This window comes from Podarcis bocagei, assembly GCF_964188305.1.
Source record: "Podarcis bocagei genome assembly, chromosome: 2".
NCBI lineage: Eukaryota > Metazoa > Chordata > Lepidosauria > Squamata > Lacertidae > Podarcis > Podarcis bocagei.
In genome coordinates, this window is record NC_138126.1 from 113004724 (window position 1) to 113028977 (window position 24254).

Below are 24254 nucleotides of genomic sequence, written 5' to 3' on the forward strand. Positions count from 1 at the left end.
ATATTATTATTTATACCCTGCCCATCTGGCTGGGTTTACCCAGAGACACTGGGCGGCTTCCAACAAAAGACTAAAAATACATGAAAACATCAGTCATTTAAAAACTTCCCTAAACAGGGTAGCCTTCAGACGTCTTCTAAATGTTAGATAGCCCCACGTAGAGCGCATTGCAGTAGTCCAAGTAAACAGTCGGTTTTCTTGGTGAAAGCAGCAGGACTAAGGAAAAACTTCTCAGATCCATGGCTATAGATCATGGGACAATTGGAAGAAAATGCAGAACAAAGGGAAGTGTGGATGAGACCGAAATTAGCAGATTTGTCCCCTGGCCTGTTCTGAATTCATTCTTAGCACTAAGTGTGCTATGAATCTGTGAATGAGATCCATGCCTATTTGACACATGAATTGTCCCCCCCTTTTAATGGTTTTTGGGTTTTAAAGGGGTGTCCAAACGTTTTTCAAAGAGGGCCATGATGAAGTGAATATGCGTGAGGGACGACCAAAGGTGTTGAGCTTTTTATAGGATTGAAATTGTTGAGCTGGTTTTGGGATTTTACCCCAGAAAATAAACTGCCAGACCCAGCTGCCAGTCCCAGAAAAATGTACCACCTAGAGAAAAGTAATATGCCTTTTTTAGCTCACAGTTTTTAAAAGTTCCATTTTCCTCTCCCACTTACCTTTGAAATGCAACTTTGTATTTCTTTTTTAAATAGAAAGTTTAAATGCTTTAACGATTCAACAAGCCTCTCGATTAATATCTGTGGCCCTCTGTTCAGTAGGGTGGCCTTTAAAGAGCATTCCCGCCCAGATATGTAATACGGGGGTGTCCCCTGAACCATTTTGCTGCGTCAGGACTTAACTGCGGCTTCAATCCTTAATCATGGATTTGGTGAGACCACAAACAAAAGCTTGGGTTTGGCAAGAGCTATAAACGAAGCCATCAGGCCTTGCATGCCCAAGCTTGGTTTCCACACAGGAACTGGAAAAACCCATCTGATTCTGCATGGGTTGCAAAACAGGCCACGTATCTGTCCCACGAGGCTCTGCGGTTCTCAGCACGTACGCAGGTGTCTTGATTTACTGGGTGCATTTTGCACAATTGCTGATGATGAGAAAAAGAAGAAGAAGAGCAGGAATGGAGGGCCAAATTGTGTGTGTGGTTCTGTTATGTGAATTGGAACATTGGAAAGCTTGAGCAGCTTTTAATTTATTTATTTTTTAACACAGGCTTTTGGATATACCAGATTTGTACAAAAGAGAGGAAGAAAGTCCTTGTTGTTCCAAAAGCCACTCCCGACTTAAGGAGGGTGTGTGTGTGTGTTGCGGGCTCACGCCCCACCTACATCCTCGCGGGGCTGGCTGCAGCCCCGCGGGACTTGGGAATCCCGGGAGTCATCATTTAGCGGGCCAGCCAATCGGCTGGTGGCGGGGGAGGGCTTAGGATAGTTCATTTAAGGTCAGGGCAGCCCGTGCTCGCCCCTTTCTTCCAGCCAGCTGCGGTTTCCCACCCACCCACCCTCTAGGTTTTCACTTGGACTTTGCTATGGACCTCGGTTGGTCGCCGCAAGGGGCCTGGTAGGAGTTTTTCCACTTGGCTAATTGGCATTATTTTGGAAGCCACTTGTTTTTTTCGCCTACCTCGTAGCAAAACGTCACAACACCTTTGGTTTGGGCGATTAGGCATTGGCAGGGGTATTATTATGCAAATGAGTTGGGGGGAGGAACGCCATCACCTCCCCCAAATGTTGAAGGGTAGTTCGATAAAGGACTCCGGGGGGGGGGGATCGCCTCGTCCGAAACCTATGGAGGCGAGGGCCTAAAGCGCGCTCCCGAGTGGTAACCCCTTGGGGAGCGCTTAGGGATGTGCATCTCGGGGGCTCCCCCTGTTGGTGCTTAACCCTTCCCGGTTCTATGCCGGTTAGTCTGATAGGGCCAATGGCTATCAATACTGCTCTTACCTGTAATCAATAAAGTTGTGGCCATTTTTCACCCCTTAACCTAAATTCTGGTGTCCATGTGTCTTTATTTATTCCATCTGTGGGAGGGGGCAGGAATCGCCACGCAACCAGCCAAGGATTTGGAGTCAGTCACACAAAGAGCTGTTACTTCTTGTTCTCTCCCTTTGTTTTTGTATTTTTTTAGCCTCCTGGATATGCAACGGCAAATTTTCTCCCCCATCCCTAGAAACGGCTTCTGATTTCCACATAAGCAGTTTCAGATAGTAGAATGGTTTTGTCACAGTGTAATTTGTGCTTGTTTTAATACAGCTGTTTTCTGCAAGAGCGCTTCTGTGCAAAAGAGCTGTTTTAATTCCCTTCCCTCCAAAAAAACAAACAAAAACAAAAACTATGCATACCTTCAGCAACAACTGGTGGAAAAAAGCTGATGAAAAGAAAATGGAAGCAGAGGGTATAGCTATAAATGGCACACACAGAAACACCACAGCACATGTAGAAAAAGTCTGCCCAGTTGAGGAGCATGCGCTTCTATGTTAAATTTTCTTTCTTTATTGGATTATCCACAGATAATCCAGATTTGGGGGGCAGGCCCACAGAGAGAGTGCGTCCTGCCCCTTCAAATCCGCATTAAACTCTGGTGTGGACAGGACCTAAGTTGAGAGGGGAGTCTTTGGTTCTAGCCATTTCCTGCTGTCTTTTGCTTTGTCACTGTCTTAACTATCACTTGTAAGAAATAGAAGTCAGGGTGGGCGAAGCAGATAACAGCAGCCTTGGATATTAGCGGATCCCATTAGATTGGATGGGGCATATTAAACAGGCTACATTGGGGAAGATTTTTGAGAGCTTCCCTCCAGGCCAATAAAATGGGCCACCAGGGATGCAGCTTTAACCCCAACTCCAACGATGCCCTTGAAAACACACTTTTATTTTCTCCCCTATTAATGATTGCCATTTACTCATATGGGGGAAAGTAGAATTGATGCTTTTGAATTATGGTGCTGGAGGAGACTCTTTAGAGTCCCATAGACTGCAAGAAGATCAAACCTATCCATTCTGAAGGAAATCAGCCCTGAGTGCTCACTGGAAGGACAGATCGTGAAACTGAGGCTCCAATTCTTTGGCCACCTCATGAGAAGAGAAGACTCCCTGGAAAAGACCCTGATGTTGGGAAAGATGGAGGGCACAAGGAGAAGGGGACGACGAGATGGTTGGACAGTGTTCTCGAAGCTACCAGCATGAGTTTGACCAAACTGCGGGAGGCAGTGGAAGACAGGAGTGCCTGGCGTGCTCTGGTCCATGGGGTCACGAAGAGTCGGACGCGACTAAACGACTAAACAACAACAAAAGTTAAAGATCTGGAAGTAGGGGTGAGGGTGGAATTTGATTCAGCTTGTATTTAAAGCCGAATCGTTCAAATTTGCTCATTCTGAATAGATGATCCAAAGCACAGCTCTCTGTTCAAATTCGCACTCAACCGAATTTTGTAATGCAGTTCTCCACCCAACCAATGTTTACAAAAATGAGTGTATTAGGTAAAAGTGTACATATCCATGGAAAGAAAATACCAAAATGCATATTAGGGAAATTGCTTGTAAATATGTGCACGTTAGCTTTTTTTGGGGGGGGGGGTTTGCTGAAAATCGCTCACCACAACGCGTCACAAAATCTGCCTCTCGTATGTCCCGTCGCTGGCAAGAGCTGCCAATCGCCCGCCCAATTGCCGCAGCGCCAGCCAGTCAAGTCAAGTAACCTTTATTGGCATCACATAAGAACATTCAGAATGCATTCAGAATAGATAGGCCAGTGTGATCTCGTCACCACCCCAACGGCACAGTCACCTGCCAAAGGGCATAAGAGGCGAGCAATCCGCCTCATCTCTGTGGGTTTCCAGCAAGGGCAGGATCCTGTAGCATACTTTGGCGACAAAAAAATCAAATAGAGGAAGTTAGCTACTGTCTTGGTGAGCTCCTGGGCCAGCCAATCAACACCACCCATTGACACAGCAACCAATAACATGCACAATAGCTGCTGACAGCCGCGGCACCAACCAATCAAATGACCACCCTATGCACTACCCATGTATAAGACGACCCCCATTTTTTAGCATGGTTTTAAAAGAAATAAAAATAGTCTTATACACGGAAAAGTACGGTAACTATTTATCCAAGGAAACAAAAATACAGCTCAGGCCTAGTGGTCCCAGCAACCCTTCCCAGTAGGTTTTGCCCAGAAGACACAGTTGTGTCTTCCCACCCCTCTCTAAGGCACATCAACTTCAGGGTCCTCCCCCCCCCCAGTCTCAAACTCTGTTTGCACACAACTAATCTCTGTTCTGCTCTTTTCATTTCTCTGTGTGTTCTCAGAGACCAGGGGAGAGGGGAGTTGGTCACAGCAGGACAGGGAGACTCCCTGGATTCTTCAGCAACCTCTTGACCGCACTCCTCTCCAGCCTCTGCTTCAGCCTCAGAGTCTGAACTTTACTCTGCCCCGGACTCTTCCTGCTCACTAAACCCTGTTGCCCTCAGTTGCATAGCGTGGGATGGGGCACAGGGGATGTGTGTCACCCTGGGTGCAGAATTCTTAGGGGTACAAAATTTCAACACCCAGTGCTGCCTCGATACAGCTGCACGCTTCCGTTGCTGGGCTCTGTTGAAAATGGCTTTTCCGTGTGAACCAGGAAGTGACATCTCCAGACAATGGACAACTCTTCCTTTCTTATCTCTGCAGCTGTGATCTCTTAGGTGACGTGGATGCCGTTAGGCAGTTGACTGTGCATGCGTACTCTGCCTGTTTCCCTCCCTTCCTCCCCACCTCCTCCACACAGCCCTGGGCACTGGCAACCCACGCTATGCCACTGGTTGCCTCTCCAGCTTCCAACACCTCAACCCCCCAGTCTTCTCCCTCTGACCACTCATCGTAGTCCCACCACCACTCCCCTGGCTCTGAGCTTTCTTCCCCTGGGGGTTCCCCAGCTCATGCCTCCTACCACTCCTTGGCATCCAACCAGTCTGAGACACTTACTTTTTCTCTACTCTTTCCTGGCAAAGCCTGCTCTTTAAAGCTTAGTCGAAGCAAGCTTCCATCCGCACAAAATCTGAATTGACGTTTGCTCCCAATGAGCAATAAAGTGCAGATTTTCCAGGGCAAATAACCCCAACTGCTCAGACATGGAGCTTTTAAGCACAGAGCTGTGCCTGGAAAGAGCAGAGCAAAAGGTAAGTCTAGATAATCCCTTAGGGATCTCCGGTGAAGGGATGGGGGATTATATGGAGAGTAGCAGAAAGTTAATTGAGTGTTGAGACTTGTCCAAGTTCCAGTTGGTCCATTCTCTTTGTTTAAATGTTGTTTTGAAGGGTTTTAGTACAGTGAGACCGCATAATAATAATAAAAAAGAAATGGCTCCTTACAGATACTATTAAAAACTTACCAAGATAAAAACGATCTTGTATATTTATATCTCGTCTCCAGTTTTTCCAAAAAATACAAAGGAGCTGCCAAAGAGGCCAACCGTGATGGTCATTATTCTTCCTTGTCGTATAAGAGCACAATAGGTCATTTTATTAATAAAAGAAGCATCCAGATTTCAGCCAGCTATTCCAGTCAACAAGAAGTGTGCTTGGTCCTCTATTTTTATTTTATTTTATTTTATTTTATTTTATTTTATTTATTTTATTTTATTTTATTTTGTAACTGCAGTACTGGCTGCTGTAAGAGGACATCATACTAAGGAATGGCACTTTTTGTCCACATAGGTTTAAATAAAATAAAAATAAAACTAGAGTAATTACTTCTGGTAGCTAAAGCGGCTGAATCCAATTATTAACTGGATCTTTTCACCAGTGCAGTGAGACTTTTGACATGGTGCCACCAAATATGCAAGAAATAGTATTATGGGTGTTATACCTCCAGCAAATCCTAGGAGACCAACCCATTTTGGAAGTCTAGCAAATGTCTGATACCACTGTTGTATAATACTGATGTACAAGCCTTTCTGAAAGTTTTCTTTTAAGCTGACATGCATTGAAATATCCGATCCTTCTTTACAAAAACAAACAAGATGAATTGTAACAAGGAGAAATGTAAAGTATTACACTTGGGCAAAAAAATGAGAGGCACAAATACAAGATGGGTGACACCTGGCTTGAGAGCAGTACATGTGAAAAGGATCTAGGAGTCTTGGTTGACCACAAACTTGACATGAGCCAACAGTGTGACGCGGCAGCTAAAAAAGCCAATGCAATTCTGGGCTGCATCAATAGGAGTATAGCATCTAGATCAAGGGAAGTAATAGTGCCACTGTATTCTGCTCTGGTCAGACCACACCTGGAGTCCAGTTCTGGGCACCACAATTCAAGAAGGACACTGACAAACTGGAACGTGTCCAGAGGAGGGCAACCAAAATGGTCAAAGGCCTGGAAACGATGCCTTATGAGGAACGGCTAAGGGAGCTGGGCATGTTTAGCCTGGAGAAGAGGAGGTTAAGGGGTGATATGATAGCCATGTTCAAATATATAAAAGGATGTCACATAGAGGAGGGAGAAAGGTTGTTTTCTGCTGCTCCAGAGAAGCGGACACGGAGCAATGGATCCAAACTACAAGAAAGAAGATTCCACCTAAACATTAGGAAGAACTTCCTGACAGTAAGAGCTGTTCGACAGTGGAATTTGCTGCCAAGGAGTGTGGTGGAGTCTCCTTCTTTGGAGGTCTTTAAGCAGAGGCTTTAAGTCAGGAGTGCTCTGATGGTGTTTCCTGCTTGGCAGGGGGTTGGACTCGATGGCCCTTGTGGTCTCTTCCAACTCTATGATTCTATGATTCTACATAAATAAGAGCATTCTTCACTATGAATGGCTCTGGTTAGAACTCTCTCCCATCTTTTGCTAGCTTTGTCTTTCCCTAATTTCAAGTTCCAAAGAATATTGTGGGTTAAACCACAGAGCCTAGGGCTTGCTGATCAGAAGGTCAATGGTTCGAATCCCCGTGACGGGGTGAGCTCCCGTTGCTCGGTCCCTGCTCCTGCCCACCTAGCAGTTCGAAAGCACGTCAAAGTGCAAGTAGATAAATAGGTACCACTCCAGCGGGAAGGTAGGCGGTGTTTCCGTGCGCTGCTCTGGTTCGCCAGAAGCGGTTTAGTCATGCTGGCCACATGACCCGGAAGCTGTACGCCGGCTCCCTTGGCCAGTAAAGCAAGATGAACGCCACAACCCCAGAGTCGGTCACGACTGGACCTAATGGTCAGGGGTCCCTTTACCTTTACTTTTATCCTTTTAATGGCTGTTTATTCCTTTAGAGTCTGTTTAAAAAGAAAGAAAGCATTTTTTGGATTACTCTTGATTAATGCAAAAAACAGTAAACAAATATTATAAAAGACTTTAGCTATAATATTGTAAAACTGGAGGGCCTTTAATGTGATAATACTTAACATTTGTATGGTAGTACAGATGTTACTTCTTGTGTCTTGCTGCAGTCATTAAAACAACCCCGTAAGTCCATTTATTGCAGACGGAAGCCCTGAGGTTGAAAGTGAGCTGCTTGCCTGATATAATCTTGTACTGGTGAAATTTGACCTGGGGACTTTCAGTTTCAGGTATTACATCCAGTCTCATTTTATCTTGTTAAACCTAGAGAACAGAAGCGTGAATTCTACGTCCTTCATGTGTGCGTTTGCCAGACTTTCTTTTCCCAGACTCTTTCTTGGTCTGCTGCAATGCAGATGGAGGGGAGTTGGTTGAGTTAGGACTCATCTACGCTGGTGAGTTAAAACGTTATAAAGGTGTTATAAACATGCGGCACCAGAGGGTGCTATAGAACAGCGATCCATCATCAATGTAAAAGTGCCTTGAGAGCTATATAACTTTTTGAAAAGCGTTTTTACAATCGGTGTAGATCCAGCCTTACTCCTTAGTCCTTACTCCTCATCCGAGGAGTCGAAGAGGCAACTGGCCAATCGGTGGCCAGAGGTAGAAAAAGTATTTGATCTCTTCTTTCTTCTGAATCTAAAGCCGCATCCTAAAACAGAATGTTGATGAAGTTGTGGCTTATGTATGATAAAATTTAAAAATAGAGTTTTTGAGTGAAATCTGCAGAAAAGCCTTACAAAATGCAGTGCGATGAGGGATTTCTTTTCAATGCAAATGTAAGCTTTAGAGAAAGGATTTTGCTTAGGGCAAGCAGGGAAGTTAAGGCTTAATTAGCTCTTCACAAAATACTTCAATGGGTTTAGCACCAAACTGGCACAGTAAATATACCTTATTCCTAAAAAAAAAAAGTTTGTCCCTAAACTAAAAGTAAGAACTTCAACATTATTAAAATGATTAGCTTTCATAATGGGAACCAATTTATAATAAATAATACTGGCTCCATTGGAAGAGAGGACAGTGTAATTCCCTTGCCGATTCCTGGAATCCCTAACATCACAGATTTGAAATAATACGGAAATAAAAATTTCAGAAAATTGTATATGGTCTCCGTGGAAGGAGGAGAATGAGTCATTTGCATCTAGGTTCATCAATTGTACCACAAAGTTATTTTCATATCCGGCATGAGCGTTCCGATTTCCCAGTAGGATTATGACTCAGTTGGGATTTTTGCCCTCCGGTTCATCTATCATTTATTCCAACTGTTTGCAGCTGTCCTGAGATGGGTAGTATATTGTATTGTATATTGTATATAATATTTGGATGGGTAGTAAATTGATTTTTTAAAAATAATATTTTTTCTTAGTTTTCAATTACAGTCCAATAATAGCCTCATTATAACAATACAAATTTATAGTACTATTATTAATAGCAATTGTTCAAATATTGAATTACATAATTTAGATAATGTGGCCCCCTGGATAGTACAGTGGTACCTCAGGTTAAGTACCGTATTTTTCACTCTATAAGACGCACCAGCCCACGAGACGCACCTAGTTTTTGGAGGAGGAAAACAAGAAATTTATTTTTCTGAATATCAGAAGCCAGAACAGCAAGAGGATCCGCTGCACAGTGAAAGCAGCAATCCCTCTTGCTGTTGTGGCTTCTGGGATAGCTGCGCAGCCTGCATTCCCTCCACAAGACGCACACACATTTCCCCTTACATTTTAGGAGGGAAAAAGTGAGTCTTATAGAGCAAAAAATATGGTACTTAATTCATTCTGGAGGTCTGTTCTTAAACTGAAACTGTTCTTAACCTGAAGCACCACTTTAGCTAATGGGGCCTCCTGCTGCTGCCGTGCCGCCGGAGCACGATTTCTGTTCTCATCCTGAAGCAAAGTTCTTAACCTGAGGTAATATTTCTGGGTTAGCAGAGTCTGTAACCTGAAGTGTATGTAACCTGAAGCGTATGTAACCCGAGTTACCACTGTAAATTGATTTAAGGGGAAAGCTAGAGTGACTGGGGGCTTGTTTGTTAATGGGTATTTGTTAACAGGAATTTAAAAGCACAGTTTTCACTACTGGAATATGGTGGTTGCTCCTCTTTGTTCACTGAAGTGACTTGTGGTCAACGGCATTCTTGTAAACACTGCATTCTCATACATGCCTGAAGATATGAGGCTACATTTCTTCAGGGAATGACCGCTCCCCGCTTAAAATGGGGGGCGCCCTTTGTGTGGACGCGTGCAGCCCCTAGATCTGGAGCGGCTCCAACAGCATAGGCTTGGCTTTGCCTTCCCTCAGGTGGGCTACCTGGAGGTCTCCGCCTACCTCAGTCAGTTGTCCAATCCCACCTGGGGGAAGCGTTGCCAAGGAGACCAGGCCAGGTAGGGGAAGGACTACCTGCCCACACAATAGAGGGAGGATCTTACCTAGGAATCCTCACTTGGCTCCAGAGCTTCTCCCACCCTACCCACCCTCAGCTAAGGTCTTATTTTGCAGGTTAACTTTTCTTCACAGGTTTTGCAGGTTAATTTTTCTTCACAGGTATGCGGGCGCTGCTACGTTAAGGTCGCTGTTAAAGGGCCGGAAAGGAATTTCCCTGCATTGGCAGGTTTCGCCTTTCCCGTAGCAAAACGTCACAACTTTGGCAGTATCAGGCCTTGGGCGGAATCCTTTTGTCCATCTTCCTCTTGCGGCGGCGATACCAGGGTTCCCCGTTAAAGGGGTTTTCTGAAGGGAGGCTTTGGCCGTACACCGAAAGGTCGTCATTGCTCCCTCCTGCGGCAGCGGCGTTACGGGGGCGGCCATCTCTGCTTGAACATATGTTCTCCAGAGCCGGCCCATCCCCCCCCCACACTGGATAACCCTGATGCTCCCTAGGTCCCCGGCTGGGGACCGGGGAGGGAGAACGCCCAATGCCTGAGCCAAGGTCTACCCACATTTGAAATTTAATAAAGTTGTGGCCAATTTAATCCCATAGCATGTTGTCTTGAGTCGTTATTCACATGACGGGGGGACCGTGCAGGATCTGGGGACTCCGCCTGTCCACGCAAATGTATGCGTCTATAATATCAACAAGTTGAGCCCCTGTCAGGCAACTTGCCAAGGAACTGATGATGATGGAGAGATGGGGCATTTCTGTGTCCCATCGAGAAGATCGCAACGTGCCTCATTCATTGGAGAATGAGTCAGCAGAAACAACCTCTCTAATTAATAGATGTTTGGAATTGCATGATAGCCGTACTATTAAAAAGAAGAAGTAGTTGTCTTTCATCTTGTTCCAAGAAGATATTGTAAAGATGCCAGCTATAGCAAGATGACATCGGGTTGTTGTATAACCATGTATCCCAAATCCAGAAAGGATTTATGCTTATATAGAGCTTAGAATGCTTTGCCCAACATGTTCCACATATGAACCTCCGCACTGCCAAAAAAGAAAAACTAAAGAAAAGGCTGGATTAACTGCAAAGTCTACGATCCAGATTGCAGGGCGCATAGCTCTGAACGCTGCATGGACAGCATTGGAGACAGCCTCGAAACAAGAAATGGCATGAACCAGCTAAGGCATATGCTTTCTCCCCTTGAAGGAAATCTCAAATCCAATTGCTTTCAGATCCAATTAGCATGGCCGACGTAAGGTTCAGCAGCCACTCCAGTTGGCTTCTGAGTTTTTTGTACAAAGAAATCTAAAAATATTTGCACAGCCGTGCTTAAAACGAAACAGGGTTTTAGAACAATTTTTAATTGTTTGAAACAAAGAAAGAAACGGCCACTGTGCTGCTTAGTGCTAGGAGTTGCCCTACCGGAAGCATTTTCTAAGAGACCCCCCTTCTGACGACACATTAAAAGCAGTATTATAGCTTTCCCCAATGAATCCTGGGAACTGCCGTTTGTTAAGGCTGCTGAGAATCATTAGGTGGCCCCTATTTCCTTCAGTGACCTACAATTCCCAGAGTCCTCTGTGAAGAGGATTTGGTTGTTAAATCACTCTGGGAACTGCAGCGCTATGAGTGGAACAGGCGGTCTGCAAACAACTCTCAGCATCCTTAACCAACTACAGCTCCCAGAATTCTTTGGGGGGAAGTTATGACTGTTTTAATTGTCATGATACTGTGCTGGTCCTGAGGGTTAAGCGGGCTGCGAGGTCCGAGTCCAGTCCGAGGTCGAGGGTGCGGTATGGAGGCAGTCCGTCAAAGCTGAAGCTGGGTCCAAGGCAGGGAGTCGGGGGAGGTCAGGAACTCTGGCAGAAGAGCAGGACAGGGTGCAGGCAGGAAGAGGCTACCAACAACGTTGCTGCTGCAACTTGTGACTGGGGCTGGCCAGCTTTTATCTGCCCCGAGGCATAGGGCGGCCCCAGTCCACAGGTGACTCGCTTCTCCTGGCCTGGAGGCGAGCACTCCTCCTGCGGGAACTTAGTTCCCTCCGCCTCTCTGCCCTGAGCCTCTGCAGCTCAGGAGAGGCTGGAGGGTGACCGGACCCAGAGGCAACCTCGGCTTCCCCTGATAGGGCTGAGAGTGGAGCACCTGCAGCCAATGGGTCTTCCACCCCCTCAGGAGCCAGAGCAGACTCAGCTGGTGCCTGCACCTGAGGATCCAGCACAGGCGAGGACCCTTCAGGCTCATGGGCTCAGCTGGTTCTGGAGGCGGGGAATCCTGTGCAGGCTGGGATCCCTCAGGTTCAGCCTCCGAGTCCGAATCCCAGGCCATCACAGATACTGTTCCAGAGCCGTCTTTCCCATTGGTCTTAGTGGTTCGTTGTGCCAGGGCGCCGGTCTCTCAGGGGCGCCCTGGCGAGTGGGGGAGCTGCGCGGCTTGGCTGGCAGCCTCCCCTTTCCCTGCATGCCCGCCAGCTGCACCCCGCCAACTATATGGCTGGCGGGCATGCAGCTTCCTTCCCAAGCCTCTGCAGGAGGTCAGCGATCCCTGCAGAGGTTTAGGATGCCAAGCCTCTTCATCTGCTAATGATGGCCCTGCTCCCGGTCGTTGTCCTCCTCCTGCTTCCTGGCAAAAGGCGGCGTGCAGCCTTCCTGGGCTGCCTTCTCGGGCGCCCCGATGCCGGAGAGCATGTCTGCCAGCACGTTTTCCTGCTTGATCACCGCCACCACACTGGGGATCAGGGCGGTGGGGGAGGCAGAGGACATTTTCCACCGCTCCCTCCCTTGTTTTAGAGTTGCCGGGGGATGGGGTGCCGGAGGTATCTTTGCACCATGACGCCAGATATGCTCCTGTACTGTTCTAATAGGTAAACGTAAAGGACTCCTAGATGGTTAAGTCCAGTCAAAGGCGACTATGGGGAGCTGCACTCATCTTGCTTTCAAGCCGAGGGAGCTGGCGTTTGTCCACAGACAGTTTTCCAGGTCATGTGGCCAGCACGACTAAACTGCTACTGGCGCAACGGAGCACCGTGACGAGTGCCAGAGCGCATGTAAACACTGTTTATCTTCCTGCCGCAGTGGTACCTGTTTATCTGCTTGCACTGGCATGCTTTCAAACTGCTAGGTTGGCAGGCACTTGGTACAGATGGGGCCAGAGAGGAGTTTGAAATGACCCTTTTTCTTAAGGCGGTTAGTTCTGCCTTCTTCCACTGGCGTGGATTTTCAGACAAAAACTTCCCCAAAGGAAAGTTCCCCTTGTGTAGTTTGGAAGGACAAAAATGGTTGGGAGTCAAAACTTTCTGTTCTTTTGGTAGGTTTAGCAAACTGATTTTCTGGCAGCGGTTACCACGAACGCACAGTGGACCCCCAGCTCAAAAACCTATATATATATATCTGCAGCATGAGACACACAGCTATTCCCAGATCTAGAGGACGAAAGTTGGACTTGAGTAGGAGATATGGCTGATGTTCCTGGCCAGAAACATCTCGCTGGCATATACAGCTATTGTATCCTCCTTAGAAACAATCATAAAGGCAGTGCTGTGCGTTTGAGTGTGTGGGTGTGAGATATAAATCATACTGTCCTCAACATGGCTGATCTGGCGGCTGATCTGTATGCATGAGGCTTTGTACTGACATTCATTTCTTGCAAATGTTTGGCTTGGGCTGGCTGAAACCAGGGAGCAAAGCAAAGCGCACCATGATCGACGTGCCATCAATGGTTTCATCTTCTCTTTGCTGATCCTCCTAGTTTGTTTGAACTAACACCTGGTACCCTTCACACCTTGCTTGCAGGTATTCAATGTTTCATCATCAACCTTTTATTCGACCGTCCGTCAGAAAAAAGTACATTTGTCAAAACACAGTTAAAAGCTCCAGGACGATTTTAGAACTTAGCCAACACTAAAATGGGCTAAACAGATAGCCCCATGTCAATACAGTCAATTATAGTCTTGTGACACTTAAAAGCTAAAAAAAGAAATTTGGCCACCAAGAAAGGTATAGCTCTAGTGACGTTATTCAGTAAGTGTAAAACCTGGTTTTCTCCAGATAGGAAGCTAGATTGACATAGGAGTGGGTCTATAAAGTTTTGTCTAAGCTCTGCATAAGAAGGGCAAGTCAAGAGGATGTGTTTGGTGGACTCAACCACACCCATGGCACAATGACAGGTTCTCTGGGCGTATGGTACTCCCCTGTACCTTCCCCACAATATCGCAGAGTCAAGGACATTTAATCTAGCCGCTGTAAGAAGTCTACGGTATTCCACATAGTGGATTTCTGCAAGGTAGGGGGCTGGTATGGTCCGATAGATCTGGTCCCCTAGGAACATCCCTGGTTTTACCTGGGCTATGTCCTCTTGTCTAGCAATGTCACTCAGTCTCCGGGAGATCACAGCTCTAGCTTGATTGTACGTCATAGACTCAAAGTAAAGGTGAGACAATCCGCAGGATTGAACCTCGTTAGTGACCTCCCTTTCCCACGATGATTGGAAATCATCCCTCAATATCAAGGGGGCAATACCCACTGGTTTAGAGGTCGGCTGGCAAGCTCTACGGCATGTGGCCTTGAAGACGAAGCTCTGGCTATGGTATTCAATGTGTTTGGTCATAATACAGGTCATGCTCAGAATCCCTCCCCCCCCTCGAAGGAGTTATCTAATGGGCTTTGATTTTGTAGATATGGAGGATTGTTTCAAACCTTTCTTGTGCCTGCAGTCAAGAGAAACAACTTGCACACAGATGCAGTGTATACAGGCCATTTAAACTCTGGATTTCATGCACAAAGATGGAAAAGTACTGAAATACCAGCTAAAGAAGAATGGCAAGGAGAACTGATGGAAAATGCTGAAATGGCAAAACTAACGGAAAGACTTTGAGATAAAGACAACAGAGATTTTAAGAAGGACTGGGAACCATTTATGTTATATTTACAGAATCAACATAAAGAAGTGGTCTCACTTGCAGGGTTTGATTAAACACTTGCAATTCACAGAATAAATGTAGAAATAGAAACAGGATGTCAAAATGATAAGAGAAGAATAATTATTATTTTAAAAACTATAAAGAATAAGAATTAACCAATAAGCAGGGAGAGATAATATGCCAAAAAACCAGAAAAGGGAGTTGAGGGAAGTCACTGGGGTTGGGGTTGAGGATTTATAATGTATTTTGTTTTTGAAATATTGATTGTGATGATGATAAAATTGTAAAATTCAATACAAATCATTTTTTAAAAATAAAATAAACTCTGGATTTCATGGGCCTACAGGGAGCTCTTTAGATGGTAGACAAGCCAGTCCAGCTGTGTTTGGGAATCTTCCTGCTTATTCTGCTGTGTGAGGTGCATCAAACTGCTGCCCCCTGAATACACCATTGCACATGTCTGGTGGGTTCAAATTGCCGGATAAGTATGAGCATTGCTGTCCTGGCTGTGCTGGCTTACTGTTCCTTTTCATTTCCTGGCTCCAGATTGCTCATGTTCCCAGTTGTGTGTCATGCAGCCAGGCCAGGAGTACGGAAAGTTGGTCCCTAATGAAGTGCACAGCCCAATGCTTTGTCTTCCAAGCAATTTCTGCACCGGACATCCAACTGGCCCAGATGTGTTGAAGGCAAACGATGCATGTTGGCTGTACACCTCTGCCCACCCAGTGCTCAGCCAATGGGAGGAGAGGAGAATTGAAGCAGAAGATTTCTGGCATGCCATGATGGTGACAAGGGTGTTCTGAAGCAGTGTGCAGGGAACGTTTTCATTAGATGGTTTCAGAACTGTGTAGGAAGTAAGTAAGTAAATAAGTAAATTTTTATTTATACCCCGCCCTCCCTGGCCAAGACCGGGCTCAAGGCGGCTAACATCAAATATCAAATACATTGAAACACAATCAAACAATTGATTAAAATACATCTTAAAAATTAGAATCAGGATAAAATTAAATGATTGCCCACGAATTACAACCATAGGGTCGGGAACCTCAAGTATTCATCAGGGCCAGATATCCATGTTGGTCCCACATAAGCCGATAAAGGGCCCACGAGGTAACTTACATGGTCCCCTGGAGGGGGGTCAAACTGGGCCCAGACTGAAGGGAAGGAAGCAGTGGCGTAGCGTGGGGGGTGCAGGGGGGCCCGGCCGCACCGGGCGCAACATCTGGGGGTAAGGGTTAGGGGGCGCAAATCCATGGGTTAGGGGGTGCAAATCCACGGGTTAGGGGGCGCAAATTACTTGCCTTGCCCCGGGTGCTGACAACCCACGCTACGCCACTGGAAGGAAGAAAATCCAGGAAGTGGTGGTGGTGTATGTGTGCATTTAAATCTTTTTGAATCAAGGGTATCTCTTTCGAAACCAACCCAGGGGGTTGGGAAAGGTGGGTAAATGTGGGCACCTCAATTCCTCTACCTTCTTCCCAGAGCATCTGAAGTTCCCTTTGATGAGCGCAGATGCATCTGCCTGATATTACCTCATCTACTACTTTCACCAGCTGTAGTCTTTGACACAATAGCTCACTTTTATGTGGTGGAGAAGTATGTTAATGAAAGGCTTTCTGCTGCTCAGCCTGAAATGATAAAAGGGGTGGGGGGAGAGAGAGAATAAATGAGAGGGATTTCTTGCCCAAGAAACACATTTTACATATTAAAATGTGCCTCTGATCTCAGAATAAGTATTTGTTGCCAAAGCCAGCTCCAAAGGAGTCTTGAATCAGCCTCACGTTGATATGCTGCAAGTGACTCAAAAAATCATGCAACTCATTTAAGTGATATTGCTTTAAGTAAGGTTAGCTTGAGAAAGGTTGAAACCAGAAGCAGATTCACATGGAGCTGATTCTGAAAAGGGATTTGCAAACGTTAACAAGCCTTCTTTTAGATGCAGGTAGGGCTAAGGCTGCAGCCTGGCTTTCTAAGATCGTTATGAAACTCAACCTGTATAATCCCAAATGACTTCGAATTTGATTTCTCTTTGCTTTCAAAGTGACTGGAAAAATGGCAGCTGAAACTTTATTTGTGCTGGAACTTGAAAACAGGTTTGTTTGTTTGTTTGTTCAAACACTATTAAGTTGTGACAAAGCATTTTCGAAAGCCCCCAAACTGCACTTCAAGTGAAGATCAGGCAAATCTATGAATGTTGGGAAAATAGGAAGCTGGGTTCTCAAGAGGCTTCTGATCCTTTCATTGATTGAGGCTAGAAGTGGAATACACCCAATATTTCTCTGTGCTTGTTATGCATTCCTAAGGCATCTGAATTTGCCCATTCTCAGGGACAGGTAAAGGTAAAGGTAAGGCGACTATGGGGTTGCAGCGCTCATCTCGCTTTCTTTCTTTCTTTTTTAAAAATATATTTATTAAAGTTTTTTAAAATATAACAATGAAAATGAAAAATAAAAAGAAACAAAATACAAAATACAACATAAAAACAGTTAAAAAACAAGTAATCTTCCATAACATATCTTCCTTACGCTTATTTCCCCAGACTTCCTCATACCTCCCTTCTTTGTATTCCACTTCAATTTGTTAGTTCAGCAAATCCTTACCATTAAGCTTTTACCCATTTGTAAACCTTTTTTTTCGTATCTCCTAAAGCATTACAGCTGGAAACCCCTTAGTTTCTATCCAACATCCTTCTAGCATTCATTAATTTTACAATATTTCTGTAAATAGTCTTTAAATTTCTTCCAGTCTTCTTTCACCATCTCTTCTCCCTGGTCTCGGATTCTGCCAGTCATTTCTGCCAATTCCATGTAGTCAATCAGCGCTCATCTCGCTTTCAGGCCGAGGGAGCTGGTCTTTGTCCACAGACAGCTTTCCGGGTCATGTGGCCAGCAGGACTAAACCGCTTCTGGCACAACAGAACACCATGACGGAAGCCAGAGCGCATAGAAACGCCATTTACCATTTACCTCAGTCAGGTTCAGGATACTGGGTTGGCTGGGCGTTTGAAGTGAATTTAACAAGAGCCTTATGACAGCAGGCTATAACCTCCTCCAGACCAGCAGCTTGTTCTTGCAGTAGCCAGTCAGATGCCTATGGAAAACTCACAAGCAGATCCTGAGTGCAACATCCCAACTGCGGTTTCCAGCAACTGGTATTCAGAGGCTTACCATTGATTGTGAAGGTAGTGCATAGCCATTCTGACAAACAGCCATTGCTGGCTTTATCCACCATGAATTTGTCTAAACTCTTTTCACGTTCTTGGCCATCGCTACACCTTGTCGGTCAGGGATTGGACTCAAGAGGGCGAGACAGATGAGGAATGGTGGACGCCGCAGGAGAAGAAGAATGCAGCATTGATTTACAGCAGGGGTTTGAGGGGTTAATAATAATAATAATAATAATAATAATAATAATAATAATAGTAATACTACAGTGGTACCTTGGGTTACATACGCTTCAGGTTACGGACTCCGCTAACCCAGAAATAGTGCTTCAGGTTAAGAACTTTGCTTCAGGATGAGAACAGAAATTGTGCTCCGGCAGCGCGGCAGCAGCAGGAGGCCCCATTAGCTAAAGTGGTGCTTCAGGTTAAGAACAGTTTCAGGTTAAGTACAGACCTCCGGAACGAATTAAGTACTTAACCCGAGGTACCACTCTAATTTATTTGTACCCCGTCCATCTGGCTGGGTTTCCCCAGCCACTCTAGACGGCTTCCAACAAAGATTAAAAATAAATTAAAATGTCACACATTCAAAACTTCCCTGAACAGGTCTGCCTTCAGATGTCTTCTAAATGTCAGGTAGTTGTTTATCTCTTTGACATTTGATGGGAGGGTGTTCCACAGGGCGGGCGCCACTACTGAGAAGGCCCTCTGCCTGGTTCCCTGTAGCTTAGCTTCTCGCAGTGAGGGAACCACCAGAAGGCCCTTGGCACTGGACCTCAGCGTCCGGGCACAACGGTGGGGGTGGAGACACTCCTTCAGGTATACTGGGCTGAGGCTGTTTAGGTTTGAGGAAAGTCATAGCTCAGAGACAGACGAACAGCAGAGTTGGGAAGAGGGGAGACAGAGGCAGGGCAGCCAACTGATACGTTGTCACTGAAGAGTATTTCTGATTCCCCATCTCCCAGAACTTGACTTTCATAAAGGGTGCAGGAACAACGGAATCAGAGACTTTGGGCCACAAGCAGCCACCGTAAAGGGAGATGCTGTTGCTAGGAAGGAAGGAGGAGGAGGAGGAGAAGAAGAGTTTGGATTTGATATCCCGCTTTATCACTACCCGAAGGAGTCTCAAAGCGGCTAACATTCTCCTTTCCCTTCCTTCCCCACAACAAACACTCTGTGAGGTGAGTGGGGCTGAGAGACTTCAGAGAAGTGTGACTGGCCCAAGGTCACCCAGAAGCTGCATGTGGAGGAGCGGAGACGCGAACCCGGTTCCCCAGATTACAAGACTACTGCTCTTAACCACTACACCACGCTGGCTCTGGAGGAGCCCAGTTTGGAGCAACGCCATTGTTAATTCTTGTTGTGTTCTTTTGTCTCTTGCTATTAGGATCGAATAAAACTCATTAAAAAGGACCCTGCCTTGTTTTCTCTGCTCTTTCTGAAACCGGGGGAGGAATAGCTTTTCCGAAGCCTTGACAGAGCCTTGACAGTGTTGTAGGGAATTTCATAAGTTTAACTATGTACTATGCACAGAGAAGCTGCTTTTGTAGCAGAAAAAGAACTTATATGAAATGAGAGCCAAACCCACACTAGGGCAGATGAAAAGGATGTCTAGCTGTGAATAAGACCACAGCGCTCCAAATATTTGGAACGTGTCCAGAGGAGGGCAACCAAAATGGTCAAAGGCCTGGAAACGATGCCTTATGAGGAACGGCTAAGGGAGCTGGGCATGTTTAGCCTGGAGAAGAGGAGGTTAAGGGGTGATATGATAGCCATGTTCAAATATATAAAAGGATGTCACATAGAGGAGGGAGAAAGGTTGTTTTCTGCTGCTCCAGAGAAGCGGACACGGAGCAATGGAGCCAAACTACAAGAAAGAAGATTCCACCTAAACATTAGGAAGAACTTCCTGACAGTAAGAGCTGTTCGACAGTGGAATTTGCTGCCAAGGAGTGTGGTGGAGTCTCCTACTTTGGAGGTCTTTAAGCAGAGGCTTGACAACCATATGTCAGGAGTGCTCTGATGGTGTTTCCTGCTTGGCAGGGGGTTGGACTCGATGGCCCTTGTGGTCTCTTCCAACTCTATGATTCTATGATTCTATGATTCTATGATTTACCAGAGTATCAGTGCAATTCCGTGCAAGTTTACTCAGATGTATATCTCATTGCCCAAAAGGTTTACTCCCAAGTAAATGTGCACAGGATTGCAGCTTAAGGCTGGGTCTTACCCCCAGCCATCAACACATCTGCTAGACCAGATCGTATAACAACATTTTTCAAGGCTATTGGTAAAGTGCACTGGAGTTAATTGAATAACACAGAAGTCCATTGACATGCATCACATGGTTGTTTCATTGGCCATCACCACTTGGAGCTGTTAGTTTGTTTTGTTGGTACAAAGCTGTGTTTTGAATGCTGAGGCAAACTTCCCATTCTCTTCTCACCAAAGTGTTCTTCCCATCACTGCAGCTGCTCATTTTTGAACCTCTCTCAATAAGGTCTTCATGAATCCTGTGGCAAAAAATGAAGCTGCCATATGTTTCCAAACACAGAGCACGAATCAAAGACTTTGCAAATATAATGAGGGGCGGTGAGGGAGAAAAAAAGTTCAAATCAAGGACACCAGTGACAATGAGAGATTCTTGCCAGATTTGAATTATTGCCCAAACTAACAACATTCTGATACATTGCAATACTCTAATTGTTATTCTTTTGTGGTCCATTTAACTTTAATTGTATTATTTAATTTTCCGAAAGCGGATAGACTAAACAACACCGTGGAGATAACACGCTGAGTCATGATCTCCCACTTGCCTCTTTTTAACAAAGGTTTTTATGTGTAATGCTTTGTAGCCCAATGGATCATTAAAAGCCATTTTTTGACTCTCGCCATCATTTACATGCAATGTTAGCTCTGTCTGCATGCCTTTATGCTTCCAATCAGGCATCTCTGATGGTCAGGTAAGGATTTTATGTAATTTACAGAAGTGGCTGCAACAAAATCCCTGATCCTACTCTATTCTTGCTTAAGGAAGAGCAGTCCAAGTTAGATAAGCTTCTAGAAAAGAGCGTTAATACCTCCTCCATGTCCTATGGAAGTGACCTGAAAGAAAGAACAAGGGTTGTTGGATTAAAACGAGAACTCTAGAAGCTATGCTTTAGTATCCAATGATACAAAACCCATCCATATCACTATCTTGGAAAATTCTAGGCTCTCTGGACCACAGAAAGTCATGTCAAAGTCATGTTTCAGTCTGTCATCTTGATTCAAAACAGTACCTGGTGTCTAAATGTCAACGAAGACTCTCACCTCCACCTCAGGAACCCTCATGCTGAATTTGGCAATGATATAGTAAGAGGTCAAAAATGGACAAAGCCATCCCAAATGATGTTTTGGTCTGGTAACTTGCTTCAGAATGGCTCCTGGCATCCCGATGGGGACAAAGTCTGCTGATCCCCACCTTGAGAACCCTTATGTCAAGTTGTTGTTGTTGTTGTTGTTGTTATTATTATTACGCGCGGGTTGTGATTCGCCTCTTCTGCGCATGTGCGTGACGTCATTTTGTGCTTCTGCGCATGCACGAGCAGCGAAACCAGGAAGTAATCCTTTCTGGTACTTCTGGGTCACTGCAGGACGTAACCTGAAAGAACGTAACATGAAGTGGACGTAACATGAGGTATGACTGTACCGTCCTATAACTGAAGGTCTCAGGGCAGAACACATAAAATATAAAATACATAAAGTCAAAACAAAACCAACAACCCAATAAAACCCCCCCAAAAGAGCCAGCATTTTTAAACAGGGTATAGGATGTAGATTGAGTCAGGAAAGGCCTGGTTGAAAAGGAACCTTTTTGCCTGGCGCCTAAAGGTGTATAGTGAAGGCTATACTGTCTCGCCAGAGTGGTGCATGCTCTGGTTATCTCTCGCTTGGACTATTGCAATGCGCTCTATGTGGGGCTACCTTTGAAGGTGATCCGGAAACTACAATTAATCCAGAATGTGGCAGCTAGACTGGTGACTGGGAGCAGCAGCCGAGACCATATAACACCGGTCTTGAAAGACCTACACTGGCTCCCAGTAAGTTCCTGAGCACAATTCAAAGTGTTGGTGCTGACCTTTAAAGCCCTAAACAGCCTTGGTCCAGTATACCTGAAGGAGCGTCTCCACCTCCATTGTTCTGCCCGGACACTGAGGTCCATCGCCGAGGGCCTTCCGGTGGTTCCCTCGCTGTGAGAAGCCAAGTTACAGGGAACCAGGTAGAGGGCCTTCTCGGTAGTGGCGCCCGCCCTGTGGAACGCCCTCCCACCAGATGTCAAAGAGAAAAATAACTACCAAACATTTAGAAGACATCTAAAGGCAGCCCTGTTTAGGGATGCTTTTAATGTTTAATAGGTTATTGTATTTTAGTGTTTTGTTGGAAGCCGCCCTGAGTGGCTGGAGAAACCCAGCCAGATGGGTGGGGTATAAATAATAAATTATTATTATTATTATAAGGCGCCAGGTGAACTTCCCTGGGGGGAGCATTCCACAGACAGGGAGCCACTGCAGAGAAGGCCTGTTCTCATGTTGCCACCCTCGTGTTTGGTGAGGATGTCTTGAGAGGAGGCCAAACCTATGTCAAAAAAGGGTGAGGTCATGCCAAAGTCATACTTCAGGATGCTATCTTGCCTTGAAATGGTGTCTGGCACCACAACATCTATATAGACCCCCATTCCCGCTCCAGGAATCACTGTACTGAGTTTGTGACTAGGATCTTGAGAGGCAGCCAAAACTATGACCAAAATTGGTCAAAGTGACATTTAGACCCACCATCTTGATTCAAAATGGAACCCAGCAGTGGTGTAGCATGTGGTGGTGGGGGAGCATAGGGGTGGTTGTCCTGGCTGCAAAAATGTTAGGGGCGCAAAATTTCAACACCTAGTGCTGGCTCAATATAGCTATGTACTTCCGTTGCTGGACTCCGTTAAAAATGACTTCTCCATGCGAACCAGGAAGTGACCTCTCCAGACAATGGATCGACTCTTCTTTTCTTATCTCTGCAGCTGCGATCTCTCTATTCCACCCGTTTTGCTTTCCTCAGACCCCTCCGTGTGACCCCGGGTGCCAGCAGCCCATGCTACGCCACTGGAACCCAGTGTGAAATGTCGATGAAGAGTGCCACCCCCACCTTAAACTTGTATCAAATTTGGCAGCAACATCTTGAGAGGTATAGAGAAAAAACAGAGAGACAGACAAACCACTTCCCAAAATGTATAGTAGATGTTGGACATGAATACTTTAAAATCAATTGCTCAGTCAGTTTTCCAAAGTAACATAAACTCAGAAAGCTCTTCATGCTGATTTCCTTGCTGAGCAACCGGTTGCTGCTGGAGAGCAAAGGGAACATTTTAATGTAAGCGTTTTAATATATCTTGCCATTCGTTGGTAGATCTTCTAGTTGAGGTGGCGGCGGCCACATTCTGCAGTAAACCCACTTAGGTGTAAAACTGCCAATGACAAATGAAAGGACATCCTTTTTGCCCCGCTCCCATGGTGTACTAATGGGAGTTAGGATTTATAAGCTGTGCCAGATCCAATAAACCTGTTATAGCCTTTTAAAAATTGTTATATAGAACATGCCTTGTAAACTGCCACCATCTTCCTATTGTTTCATAATTTGCCCCAACTTGGCTTAACTGGATCATTAGCAGGGCAGTAAAAGCGCTATCGAATAAACTTCACTGAATATGGAAACTAATTTGGGTCCGTATTACGATAACTTCTGCAGAAGGAAACAATTACCTCGTGATTTGCTGCTGTAGCTCTGAGCGCAATATCTTTCTCCTTCACTTAGATGCAACATCACTTGTAGATTTTTAAAAAAACTTTTTAAAATGCCCCTGTATGGTGCTATCTCCACAGGGCTGGGTTGATCGCCATCCCATATGTTCACTATGGATACAGATGCTTGTAAATATACAGGGCTGCTTTAAAAAGCAAACTCTTTTGCATACATAGCATTATCCTTCATTGGTGGCAAGCTTGGAATACATCTGAGGGCTTTTATCTCCCCACTCCTGGTAAATCTGCCTGCCAGCTATTGCTATATTTATCCATTTATATGTGCTAACTACACCAAACACTGCTTCCTCCTGCATTCTTTGCGTATGGCCAGTGTAAACTAAAGATAACTTCTTACCCTTGTTTTCCAGAGCATTCTGCGTTTATGTTTTACAACACCGAATCAAAAACATTTCAAAATCCTCTAGTTAGAAAATACACATCGGGGCATTTATTGTGAAATTGCTAAGGTAAAGGGACCCCTGACCATTAGGTCCAGTCGTGACTGACTCTGGGGTTGCGGCACTCATCTCGCTTTATTGGCCGAGGGAGCCGGCGTACAGCTTCCAGGTCATATGGCCAGCATGACTAAGCCGCTTCTGGCGAACCAGAGCAGTGAACGGAAACGCCATTTACCTTCCCACCTATTTATCTACTTGCA

The 24254-nt window shown here is 45.4% G+C and overlaps 1 long non-coding RNA gene across 1 annotated transcript; it reads left to right on the top strand.

Annotated features, from left to right (window-relative positions):
* The first annotated feature begins 18842 nt into the window (after positions 1-18842).
* On the top strand, positions 18843-20653 carry LOC308580286. The gene is made up of 2 exons (XR_014004785.1): positions 18843-19423; positions 19891-20653. It is a non-coding gene; the product is annotated as an uncharacterized lncRNA (long non-coding RNA).
* Positions 20654-24254: the final 3601 nt, after the last annotated feature.